We start from the raw sequence: 13,522 nt of genomic DNA on the forward strand, positions 1-13,522 counted from the left end.
ATTCAAGTACTTGGGGCAGGAACACCTCCACTCTCTAATACCCTTCCCTTGGTGAACACAGCTGAGAATTAGAAATTAAGCAGAACACACTTCTGTGAAACCAAATAGTTCCTGCACTGAGACTCACAAAATATACTCAAAAGAGAGCTCTGAAACCAGTCATAAAAACTGTCCATCCCTCTAATCAAAATTTCAAGTAATTAAACATATTAGAATTTCTTTTTATAAAGACTTAATTGCTTTATTTTTAGACAGGCAGGAATGGAGGGAGAAAGGGAGGGAGAGAAGCATTAATGTGTGGTTCCCTCTCATGTGCCCCACTACTGGGGATCTGGCCCGCAACCCAGGCACATGCCCCTACTGGGAATCAAACTGGTAACTCTCTGGTTCACAGGCCCACACTCAATCCACTGAGCCAGACCAGCCAGGCTAAATATTTTAGAATTTCTATGTAGGTTTGTGTCAAAAAGAAATCTCAAGGCCTTAAATCAATTGCGTGGGAAAAGACTCTGTGATAGATTGGTGGTGCCTGCCATCGACAAGGGGAGTTACGCTAACAAATATGCTCTGTGGCTTCACATGGAACTTAATCTTAATTCACATAGGATGTTAGAAATTTTAATTATTTAATTTGTTAGCTTACAGCAGAATGGAAAACATAATTTAGAAAATAGGAGGGGTGTTGAAACATTTGGCCCACTGCAAGCTGTGAATGCCAGCAGCTAACATATAAGTAAGGACATAAACATGAAAATTATTGCAGTCCTAGATCAACATTACAAAGTTACAATTTAGGATGTTTCATGTAAGTTACACTGGTGCTACAAACCACAGTAGTCCAGGGCTGAAAATATCATTCCATTGTGTTCAGTTTGGTAATGGCATGTTTATTGGTGGCCCTGGGTTATAAGGAAAAGGGTAGAATTATGTTCACTATAATAAATAAAATCCAAATATATGAGCAGTGTATATCAGACCTAACTCATGTCCTTCTCCAGATACCTAAAACTTAACCTTCAGATATGCAATTGTCTTGGTGCTCCCAAAGTATGGCATTGGTTTTTCTTAGTTCAGGGCATTTAATAATATTGTTTTGTCTCCCTGTAATGCCTTCCTTCATTTAAGCAACCAAATCTTAGCTAAATATTCTTCTTACTCAGTTCTAAGTTTTTAATACCTCTAAGATGCATTTCCTGGCAATATCCCACCATCTCACCATATGCCATTATACTACACTTGGCCCTAGCGAGAGATTGTACCTCTTGCCTTCTGCTACCCTGGTAACAAATCCATACCTCTCATTGCACTCGTAAGAGAACACTGCAATCACTAATTGTCTTAGCTTTCTGTCTAATTTAGATTGTGACCTTGTTCATGTCAAAGGCCTTATCTTACTCCTCAATGACTAGCCAATCCACAGATGCTATACTTAATAAATGAGTCCAATTAAAATGATCTACAAGCTTTAGGGATTTTCAAGATTTTGTGGTATTCAGAAATTTGCCAATATTTTTTAAAAAGTAATTGTGATTTAAATTTAGTGCATTGACCTGTTAAATTTGGCTCAACCAAAGTTCTACTAGGAAGTTTGTTAAGTCACTGGAAGGTGTTAAAACTCTTGTGTTGAAAAGGATTCTAAGACACATTCTCTGTAGTAATCTGAAGATTCCACAATTGTTCTAAACTGCTGAATTCTAGTTCATTTTTCAATTATTTCTTCTTTATTCTTTTATTCATTTTAGAGAGGGGAAGGGAGGGAGAAAGAGAAGGAGAGAAAGACCAATGTGTGGTTGCCTCTCATGTGCCCCCCACTGGAGACCCAGCCTGCAACCCAGGCATGTGCCCTGACTGGGAATCAAACCGGTGACCCTTTGGCTCACAGGCCGGCACTCAATCCACTGAGCCACACCAGCCAGGGCCTGAATTCTAGTTTAAAGGCACAATGTAATAATAGTTTTTCATTTATTCATTCCCCAAACAGTAGATGTCTATTATGTGTTATGCACTGTGCTACTCCCTAGGGATGGAGTGGTGAGTAATGCAGCCACTCATGCTGCTGTCATAAAGATTACAGGCCATTTATGTTCTCTGTCCATTGGGAAAAAACCTGCACACACAGTAACAGAACTACTGCTAATGACAATGGCTCATTGCTTTCAGAAGCCTTAGGCTTAGAAAAGAAAAAGTGCCAAAAGAACAATCCTGTGACATAGCATTTTTCCAGTTTTATAGATGAAGCAATTGAGGTTCTGGAATGTTAGGTCACTTGCCCCAGGTCATACAGCTCAAAGGTGGTGGGCCAAGGATTCAAAACCAGGATCATGTGGATCCAAAGTCTGTTCAGTTTCTCAATCTTCATGGTCCATTCATAATCACACAGAAAAAAAAACTGGACCATACATATGTACAGTGTGACATAGTATTTGTCAAAATGTTTGATACTCTGATAATTTCCTTCGAACAAGTTGCTTTCACCTTTACAAATTTGCATCTGCAAATTCAGAAATAATCACTTTGGCAATGGCACTTCCTTTCTAAGGCATATAGCTGTTCACACAATTTCTATAAATATCTAACAAGTACTTATTCAATGAAAACAGCATCACCAGTTTCCTGTATCACCTTTAATTACAGTATAATACTTTATAATTAGTTGGCTAACACTCATTAACTTTTGCTTTTACTCCCTTCATAAAATAGAGCCTCTCACCATGTAGACAACATTAAGGCTGCAAATAAGTGTAAGACACACTTTTCATGTCTAAATCTGGTATCTAATTGCTTTAACTGGCAGATATTTTCTGCATTTACTGATGCTTAGCTCCACTTGGGCTCTTTTTGAAAGAGTATCATTAAATATTTCCTTATTTGCATGAAATTCCACATATCACACTTAAGGGCCAATATTTATGTTTATATATTTTATATATAGCCTTGAACACACATTTCTTTATTTACATATGTCTGGCTAGGCTCATTTGCATATTTTGCGGTCTGCAATGAAAAGGCTGATTTTTACTAGCTAAAACAGGTAACCCATTCATTTTTGCTTGCCACATCCACTGCCCTTTCTGGAGGGGATTCCTTGTTCATAGCCCAACTGAAGGAAGTGACCTGTAGCTGTTTCTTGGACAGGACTAACCACATACTGTACTATGTGATTCCTTTTTGCTCCCTTATGCAAATAAGATTGTATCAAGGACAGGCACAAAGCCCCAAAGCACCCAGTGAGCAGACTGCCAATGGCTTGTGAGTTGATCAGATCATATGATCAATTTATAGCTGAGATAAAGGGAAAATTGACTTCCCTTCATCCCATCATATAGGTGGTAATATAAATAGATTTCAGGTACTATAATGAAAGAAGAAATTCTCCCTAAGATTAACTTCTCAAATGAAAACAGCAACCTCACAACAGCATCTCAGACATTCTACAGAAGCCTAAATGCACAATCGAATGCACTGCAAGCTTAGAGACAATTTAGGCCCATGTTACAGGTGCCTTCAAATAATGAATGGACCTAACTTTTTAATGATAACCATTAGGAACCCCAGACTATAAATTGGACCTTGGTAACACTATAAAGAAAGCTTCAACATCATGTACTCTAACCTTTGCAAGGGCTTGCGTGCACATTATAGAGGGAATTACTATATAAACAAGTTTCTGTTCATGCTGAATCACAAACCTATTGCAGGGTTTCTTTATAATTTGCAGTCACATTAACCTTTTGAGAGTGTTTTTTTTTTAATGTTACAGCTGTCCCAGTTTCTCCCCCATTGCTACCCCCTGCACCACCCACTCCCCTCTCCTTCAGTCCCTGACCTGTTGCCCATGACTATGAGTCCTTTATACGTGTTCCTTGATGACCCTCCCTCTTCTTTCCCCCATTATCTCTCTCCCTGCCCCGCCCCTGGTCAATATCAGTTTGTTCTTTACTTTCATGTCTCTGGTTCTATCTTGCTCATTTGTTTTGTTCATTAGGTTCCATTTATAGGTGAGATCATATGATATTTGTCTTTCACCGCCTTACTTAGTATAATGCTCTCCGGTTTCATCCATGCTGAAGGAAGGAGCTCCTTCTTTCTTTCTGCTGCCTAGTATTCCATTGTATAAATGTCCCACAGTTTTTTTATTATTATTTATTTATTTATCTTTAGAGAGGAAGAGAAGGAGAGAGGGAGAGAAATATCAATGTATGGTTGCCTCTCGTGTGTCCCCTGCTGGGGACTGGCCTGCAACCCAGGCATGTGCCCTGACTGGGAATTGAACCACGATCGTGTGGTTTGCAGGCCTGTGCTCAATCCACTGAGCTACACCAGCCAGGACTAAATGTCCCACAGTTTTTTGATCCACTGATTTACTGATGGGCACTTAGGCTGTTTCCAGCAGTTGGCTATTGTAAATAACACTGCTATGAACACTGAGAATGCTCTTTTTTTTAGATTTAGATTTTGTTTATTTATTTTCAGACAGAGGGGAAGGGAAAGAGAAAGAGGGAGAGAGAAATATTGTATGGTTGCCTCTCGAGCGCCCTCTACTGGGGACCTGGCCCGCAACCCAGGCATGTGCCCTGACTGGGAATTGAACCGGTGACCCTTTGCTTCACAGTCCAGCACTCAGTCTACCGAGCCACACCAGCCAGGGCCTGAGAATGCTTTTTAAGGCTAAAAGATATGCAGTAGCACTTAAATTGTGAGTAAACTTATGTTAGGCATAAAGAAGTTTCACAAACATATAGACAAACAAGTGGCCAACTGGTACATGAAAGATGTCCATCATCACCATTCATCAAGGAAATGCAAATCAAGCCCATGAGATGCCACCTCACAACTGTTAGAATGGCTATTATAAAAAAGACAAGAAGTATTTGAGAGGATGTGGTAAAAAGGGAACCTTTGTTCACTGTTGGTGGGAATGTAAATTGATGCAGCCACTCTGCAAACAGTATGGAAATTCCTCAAAATAATTGAACACAGAAGTACCATATGATCCAGCAATTCCAGTTCTGGGTATTTATCCTAAAAAATTAAAAATACTAATTCAAAAAGATATATGTACCTCCATGTTCACAGCATAATTATTTTCAATAGCCAAATATGGAAAAATATTTATGTCCATATATGGATAAATGGATAAGGAAGATTCACCTATGTATGAATATATATACATATATGTACATATACATCTATTACATATATACATATATATCACATACATATTATAAACCTATTGCAAATTGAAAATATTGTAAGTCAAAATGCACTTAATACAGATAAGTTAGCAAACACCATGGCTTAATTTAGCCTACCTTAAATATGCTCAGAATACTTACCTTATCTTCCAGTCGGACAATTAATTATCTTGAGCTTCAACAATTACTGATACCTGAGAAATCTTATCACTGCTATCCCACCACCTTTCCCCCACATTACCCACATATTTTGAAGCATATTCTATACATCTTATTTTAAATATGTAATCATATATATAATATTTATGCAATCATATATATTCTTATCTATAAGATATATAGAGAGACTGATTCAGATAGATATTGATGAGTATATTGATAGAGTTAAAGATAGAGAGCTATAAGAAATTGGCTCACATGATTATGAACGCTGAGAAGTCTCAAGATCTGCAGTCAGCAAGTCAGAGACACAGGACTGCTGATAACATAGGTGCAGTCCAAGTCCAAAGACCTAAAAACAAAGAGATATGATAAGTTCTCATCCAAAACTGGCAAGCTCATGACTAAAGCAGACCCAATGTTACAGTCCAAAGGCAGGAATAATCTGAAGTCCAAGTTCAAAAAGTCAGGCAAAAGGAATTCTTCTTACTTGTAATAGGAAGAGGAGGGTCAGCCTTTTTGTTCTATTGAGGCCTTTCATTGGATGAGCTTCCCTCGATAAGGTGGGCGATCTGCTTTACTCAGTCTACCAGTTCAAGTGTTGATCTTATCCAAAAGACCCTCACAGACACAACTTACGTTTGATCAATTATTTGCACACCCTGAGGCCCAGTCAAACTGACACCTGAAATTAACCATTGCATGTCCTTTTCCCGTTTGAGTTTTCTACATTGTTTCATGGTTGAAGTGAAAATCATAACATTGTCAGATGTGGCTTCCAAAATGTATAGAAGATATATTTTAAAATTCTATTATAAATAGTAGAGGATAAAAAGACCTAAAGGGAGGTAGGGGTTCTACACTTCCTTCACACTGGTAAAATGGTGATACCGTACTCAGTGATAAGCTATGTATTTATAATATAATGCTTATAAAAACTGCTACAAACTCAGTACCATTAGATACACTGAAAACACCATGTATAAATCAAAATGGAATTGTTAAAAACGTTTATTTCCACAAAAATTGGCATACCAATGTTCACAGCAGCAGTCTAGCCAAAAGGTGAAAGCAAGCTAAATGTACATCAAATGATGAATGGATAAAGCATGATATAGTCATAATATTCTATTTTATGACTTCAGCATTAAAATATATGAAATACTGAGATATGCTGGGATACAGATGTGTCTTGAAAGCATGCTAAGTGAAAGAAGTCTGAAATGAAGGACTGCATATAGCATGATTGTTTGTGTACCAAATGGCAAGAATAGGTAGATTTATACAGAGAAAAAGTAGAATGTTTGCATAGGGCCAAAGTGGGGTATGGAGACACTTGGGTGTGGGGCAATAGCTAAGAGAAAAATATCTTTTAAGCGTAATGAAAGTGTTCTAAATAGATTGTGGTGATGGATGCACAACTTTGGGAATGTACTAAATCTTATTATAGCGCACATCTTAAAGGGTATATGAATTCGTATCTTGAAAAATTGTTTTAAAAAACAAGAAATACAGATATGGAAAGAAACACGTGGCCTTAACTTCAGTACAACTTAAAAGTCTAGCGAAGTTTAATGACGGGAGTCTGAGGATAAAAATGGAAGAAAGCATTTGGAACCTAACATTACAAACTGTGCTCAAACATACTGTACTGTGGTGAGGGCCAGTGCCTTTTGTGAATCTTCAAAACTAAAGTTTTTCACTATGTTAACCAAGTCCTTTGTCTGCCCTGGATTCCACCTCCCTGTGAGTTACCACATAGGAATCTCACCGCTGAAAACTCTCTGAAGAAGACTGGAGAGACTCCACAGATTTCCTGGCTGGAGAATGTCTCCCCAGCAGCTTTTCAGTTCGGAATGATGTAAGTGGTTTCTCATGAAAGTATTTGACAGTACCAGGAGGAGACCCTAGAAATGCGGGTAGTGCAATTCTAAACCAAGCCTAGTTAATCTAGCTTTGAAAAGGTTACATATTTAAGGCAAAAATCATCATTACAGAGCACCTGTTTTTATCCAGCCTAAGCGTTTGAAAAGCATCGGTAAGTTTATGAAGATTTAACAAATAGTAGCGCACTAGTAAACTGTATACTTAAAATGGATACATTAAGATGGTACATTTTATGCCATGTGATTTTTTTTTTTACCACAATAAAAAAACTCCCAGCATACTGTTAGCCAGAGCAGGAAATCTTTACCGATACAGTCTCTCTTATATCTACCTGTTACGGTCATTCATACAGATTACATACATCTGACATAATCTTCGAGACTTTTTTGGAAACTACAGTTTCAAATCACTGATTGTCACAAAATATTAGGAACGTCTGTTTCAATTTTTCAACTACCAAGGAAAATCAGTTATTTTGAGAAATTGATAATACTGATTAATACATGTCAAAGCAAGCAGTATTGAATCATTTCTTTTGGTTATTCATAAAATAAATTTGTCTATGGACAGTCATGTACTAAAAAAAATCAAATCAGAGTTGATCCAGACTTTGATTCTATACTTTTCTGATTTAGAAAAATAAATTTTGTGCTATGGCTGGTGTGGCTCAGTGGATTGAGCACTGGACTGAGAAGCAAAGGGTCGCCTGTTTGCTTCCCAGTCAGAGTACATGCCTAACCCAGGCATGTTTGCAGTCCAGGTCCCCAGTAGGGGGCGCGTGAGAGGCAACCACACATTAATGTTTCTCTGCCTTTCTCCCTTCCCCTTCTCCAAAAAATAAATGAAAAATAAAATCTTTCAAAAAAAGAAAAATAAATTTTGTTATTTCAAGATAGAATAGTTACTCCAATATACTACCTGGCAAATGATAAGTTTTTAAAGGAAACCACCTAAAATAAATTTAAGTCACTATAATTATAAAATTCTACATAATATGTATCATTCAGTCTTTACCGATTTAATGTAATGGGTGGCATTAGATCATACCACAGGACTTTACATAGACTTAAAACAACTGCAAACAATTTGCAGCCATTCCACATTATTTTCTAAGTCTAAAACAAATAAAGCAAGTAAAGATGGCATTGTACAAATAAATATTAACAATAACTTTAGATAGGAGCTGTAGATTAATAATTAAAAGGTGGGGTGGGGAAGTGTGATGGGGAAAGGAGACTTTACTTGAACAACAATAAAAAATAATTAAAAGTATGGATTCTGGCACTAGACTGTCAAAGTTTGCATCCCAGAGTTACTCCTCAACAGGGTATAACCTTGAGCTAATTATACATATTGTTTCAGTGTAGTCATCTAGAAAAAGAAGATAATAACAAGGTTTTCATGAGAGTATAATCAGTAAATTCATGTTAAATTGATAAAACAATACCTATATAGTGAGTACTAATATAGTAAGTACTGAAGAAATAATGGCTATCAATACTGTTATTATAATGTAAGTATAAATAAAATAAAATAAAAACTAAAGACTGTCTCCCTGGCTGGTGTAGCTCAGTGGATTGAGCACGGGCCTGCGAACCAAAGGATCGCGGTTCAATTCCCAGTCAGGGCACGTGCCTGGGTTGCAGGCCAGTTCCCAGCAGGGGAAACATGAGAGGCAACCATACATTGATATTTATCTCCCTCTCTCTCCTTCCCTTCCTCTCTAAAGATAAATAAATAAAATCTTAAAAATATATATTTAAAAAAACTAAAGACTGTCAACTTAAGTGATTAAGTAGACTCTACTTACCAATCTATTTTTAGTAAATTCCTTTATAATATTTTTATTGTTGTTCGACGTGCAGTTGTCTCCACTTTCCCACCACCACTTTCTCCCACCCCAGCCACCCCCACTTCCCACCCCCAATCCTGCACCCCTTTGGCTTTGTCCATGGGTCCTTTATACATGTTCTTTGACAATCCGCGGAAAGTAACTGCTTTCCGCTGTTACTTTCCTCCCTCCTCCTCTCTAGTCACTGTCAGTTTATTCTTTATTTCAATGTCTCTGGTTATATTTTGCTTACTAGTTGTTTTGTTGATTATGTTCCACGTACAGGTGAGATCATATGGTATTTGTCTTTCACCACCTGGCTTATTTCACTTAGTATAATGCTCTCCAGTTTTATTCATGCTGCTACAAAGGGTTGGAGCTCATTCTTTCTTTCTGCTGCATAGAATTCTATTGTGTAAATGTACCACAGTTTTTGATCCATTCATTTACTGAATGGCACTTAGGTTGCTTCCAGCACTTGGCTATTATAAATTGTGCTGCTATGACCACTGGGATGCATAGCTTCTTTTGAATTGGTGTTTCAGGATTCTTGGGGTATAATTCCAGCAGTGGAATTGCAGGAGCAAAAGGGAGCTCTACTTTTAGATTTTTGAGGAAATCTGATTTCAACTTAAAGAGTCCCTTCCTCCAGACTATGATAAATGTATAAAAATGAAAATACATGAAAAATCAAAACTGAAAATGGAAATGCAAGTGTGATATTTTTTTTGCTCTGAGTATCATTAAAATAGAATATATTTATTATCATTTGTCAACTATTTCCATTGACCTATTCTTTTTAAAATTCTCTTTTATAATACATGTATATATTTATTTATATTCTTTGTGGTTATTGATTTTGTTCTGAACTGAAGTACATTTAGTGAAACACAAAGGATGCTGGCTCTGTGAACCTCAGCCTTACAAATGGGTGTATGCCTCTTTCTGTCAAAGTGATCGCCTGGTATTCAAAGTGGTTAAATGCATGAGAGGGTATGGCTGGCAGACAGGCATTGAGACATTGTGGCTAAAAAAAATCCTAAACCAGGTCCTATTCTTTGAATTTTACATTATTGAACTTACATTTTATTAATAAAACAATACATTATCAAAGTTTTGAGCATTTGCATGATATGTTCAGGGCTGTGCTTTCTTTTGATCTGTCTGGTGATTAGGGGAATAAGCAATAAGATATTCTTAAGATTTCCCTCAAGTTTTCTACCACTATCCCACACATGAGAAAAGCCTAAAGTAAAACCTTCATTCATTCATTTAACAAACCCTTATTAAGGGCCTATTATATGTCAGACTCTATTTTAGAAGTTAGATGTATTGCCCTGGCTGGTGTGGCTCAGTGGATTGAGCATGGGCCTGTGAAGCAAGGGGTCGCTGGTTCGATTCCCAGTCAGGGCACATGCCTGGGTTGCCGGCCAGGTCCCCAGTGGGGGACACATGAGAGGCAACCATGCATTGATGTTTCTCTCCCACTCTTTCTCCTTCCCTTCCCCTCTCTCTAAAAATAAATAAAAAATATTTTTAAAAGAAGTTAGATATATCTAGAAACTAGGTAAATCAGTAATCAAACCAAGATTCTTACTCTTATAGAGCTTACATTCTAGCAGTGGTGCTGGAGATGGAAAACAAGGAACTGATCGAAGAGACAGTTTTGAAATAGAAATAGAAGGATCTGCGTATTCATTAAACGTGAAAATTGAAAGAATAGAAGGATTAAAAATAACTGCAAAATTTTCTGGATTGGATGACTAGTTGGTTGCCAAAACAATTCACTAAGCAGAATTTAGAGGAAGAAAAACAAGTTTGGGGGTTAAGATAACGTTTGCTTCCAACTATTTCAAATTAAGGTCAGCAGCCCAGAGAGGTGCTCTGCAAGCACTTGGAAATACAGATCTTTGACATAAGTAAGAGGCTCAAAACTCAAGAGCTCAAGATATATATTTGATATATAGATATATGCCTTGTCAACCTATAGTTGTTGGCACCAATTCAAATGTCCACAGGAATCCCCAATTTGGGCTGTGGCTGAGAAAACAGTGCTGCAGTGGAACAGATTAGTTTTAATACAGCACGACTGTGAAAACAACAAGGCTTTAGAACAGCCCTCAGGCCAGGCCCCTCTCTAGCTCGACACAGCTCTGCTGTGCACCAGTCTGCTCCACTCAGCTCTACCCTGCTCTAGCACAACACCTTTCAAGTTCAGCTCAGCCAAAGGAAAGAGTGATCTCCCAACCACAGGGCAGCTGACTTATGAGGACAGAAGTCCGGCCCCTGGTCCCTGATTGGCCCTTCTTCATGCAGATGAGGGCTCCAAATCCTCAGTTTGATTTGTGGAAAGCCATTGACTTGATTGGTCAGAATACAGTCATTCTGATTGTTCAGAGCTGTGCAGCTCCAATTGGATGGGGAAAGTTTCAATATTATTTGTTGCAATAGGATTCCTGGAAACCATTATAAGGGCTGGTTCAGTTGGTATAAACAGGGCAGGCAGGCAGTTCAACACAGAGGCAGGTAGGTTAGTGTGGAAGCAGACAGTTTGGCACAAAGGCTTCTCTGTGAAGTGCAATTTAGAGGAATTTATCTGAGAGGCCTCTGTGCAGAAATAGATGCTAGGCTCTGTTTTTAAAATTCGAGCCCAGTTAGCCATCAGGATCCCTTTTTAGCAGGTGTCTCTTTTTCTCTTCCTGGGTTCAAAACATATGAATATATAGATACAGATACATCTCCCAATATACACAGAGAAGAATGGAGAAGATTGGGGAAAGGGCACAATGCAAAAGATAAAACAGTAAGACAAAGACTTCTAGCTTTGTGGCTGCTCATGGTCTAGCAATGAGGACAGACATCACAAATGCAAGAAATTGAAAAGTACTTTTTAAAAAATTGTTGACACTATTACAAATGCCCTCACTTTTTCCTGCTTGGTCTGCCTCTACCCATCTCTTACACCATCCTTCCTTCTGACCTTTTTCCTGCTTGGTCTGCCTCTACCCATCTCTTACACCATCCTTCCTTCTGACGATTACCACACTGTTGTCTGTGTCCACGGATCACGCATGTAGGTTCTCTGGCTGATCCCTTCACCTTCTTTCTTTCAGTCTTCCCTACCTCCTCCCTTCTGTCAGCTGTCAAGCTGTTCCATGTATCCATGCCTCTGTTTCTACTTGGCTCATCAGTTTATTTTGTTTATTAGATTCCACATACAAATGAGATCATATGGTTTGTCTTTCTCTGACTGGCTTATCTCAGCACAATACCCTCTAGGTCCATCCATGCTGTAGCAAAAGGTAAGATTTCCTTCTTTTTATGGCTGAGTAGTATTCCATTGTGTAAATGTACCACCACTTTCTTATCCACTCATCTACTGATGGGCATTTGGGCTGCTTCTATATTTTGGCTATTGTAAATTGTGCTGCTATGAACACAGGACTGCATATATTGTTTCAAACTGGTGTTTCAAGATTCTGAGGACATATTCCCAGCAGTGGAATAGCTGGGTCAAAGGCAGTTCCATTTTTAATTTTTTGAGGAAATTCCATACTGTTTTCTACAGTGGCTGCACCAGCCTGCATTCCCACCCACAGTGCACTAGAGTTCGCTTTTCTCCACATTCTAGCTAGAAGTTGTTGTTTGTTGATTTATTGATGGTAACCATCCTGGCAAGTGTAAAGTGCTCTCAATGTGGTTTTGATTTGCATCTCTCTGATAATTAGTGACATTGAGAATTTTTTTATATGTCTATTGGCCATCTATATGTCCTGTATGAAGAAGTGACAATTGAGGTCCTTTGCCCATTTTTTAATTGTGTTATTTGTCTTCCTGGTGTTGAGTTGTATAAGTTCTTCACATATTTTGGAAATTAACCCCTTATCAGATGTATCATAGGCAAATATATTCTCCCATACAGTGGGATCTCTTCTCATCTTGTTGATGCTTTCCTTTGTTGTACAAAAGCTTTTGAGTTTGATTAAGTCCCCTTTTAAATTTTTTTGTTTGTTTCCCTTGCCCAAGAAGATATATCAGCAAAAGCATTGTTATAAGAGATGTTTGAGATTTTACCATCTAAATTTTCTTCTAACATTTTATGGTTTTGTTACATTTATGTCTTTTGTTTATTTTGAGTTTATTCTTGTGCATCATGTAAATTGGTGGTTGAGTTTTATTGTTTTTGCATGCACCTGTTCAATTTCCCCGACACCATTTATTGAAGAGAGTGTCTGTTGTAAATTGTATGCTGCCTCCTCCTGTATCAAATATTAATTGATCATAATGTGTGGATTTATTTATGTGCTTTGTACTAACCCACTTATCTTTGTCTGTTCTTATGCCAGTAACAGACTGTTTTGATTACAATGGCTTTTTAACGTAGTTTAGTATCAGGTAGTGTGACACCTTAAATTTTGTTCTTCCTTTTTAAGATTGCTGAGGCTATTTG

This window comes from Sturnira hondurensis, unplaced genomic scaffold (genome assembly GCF_014824575.4).
Source record: "Sturnira hondurensis isolate 20B ecotype Veracruz unplaced genomic scaffold, ASM1482457v3 Scaffold0004711, whole genome shotgun sequence".
Lineage (NCBI taxonomy): Eukaryota > Metazoa > Chordata > Mammalia > Chiroptera > Phyllostomidae > Sturnira > Sturnira hondurensis.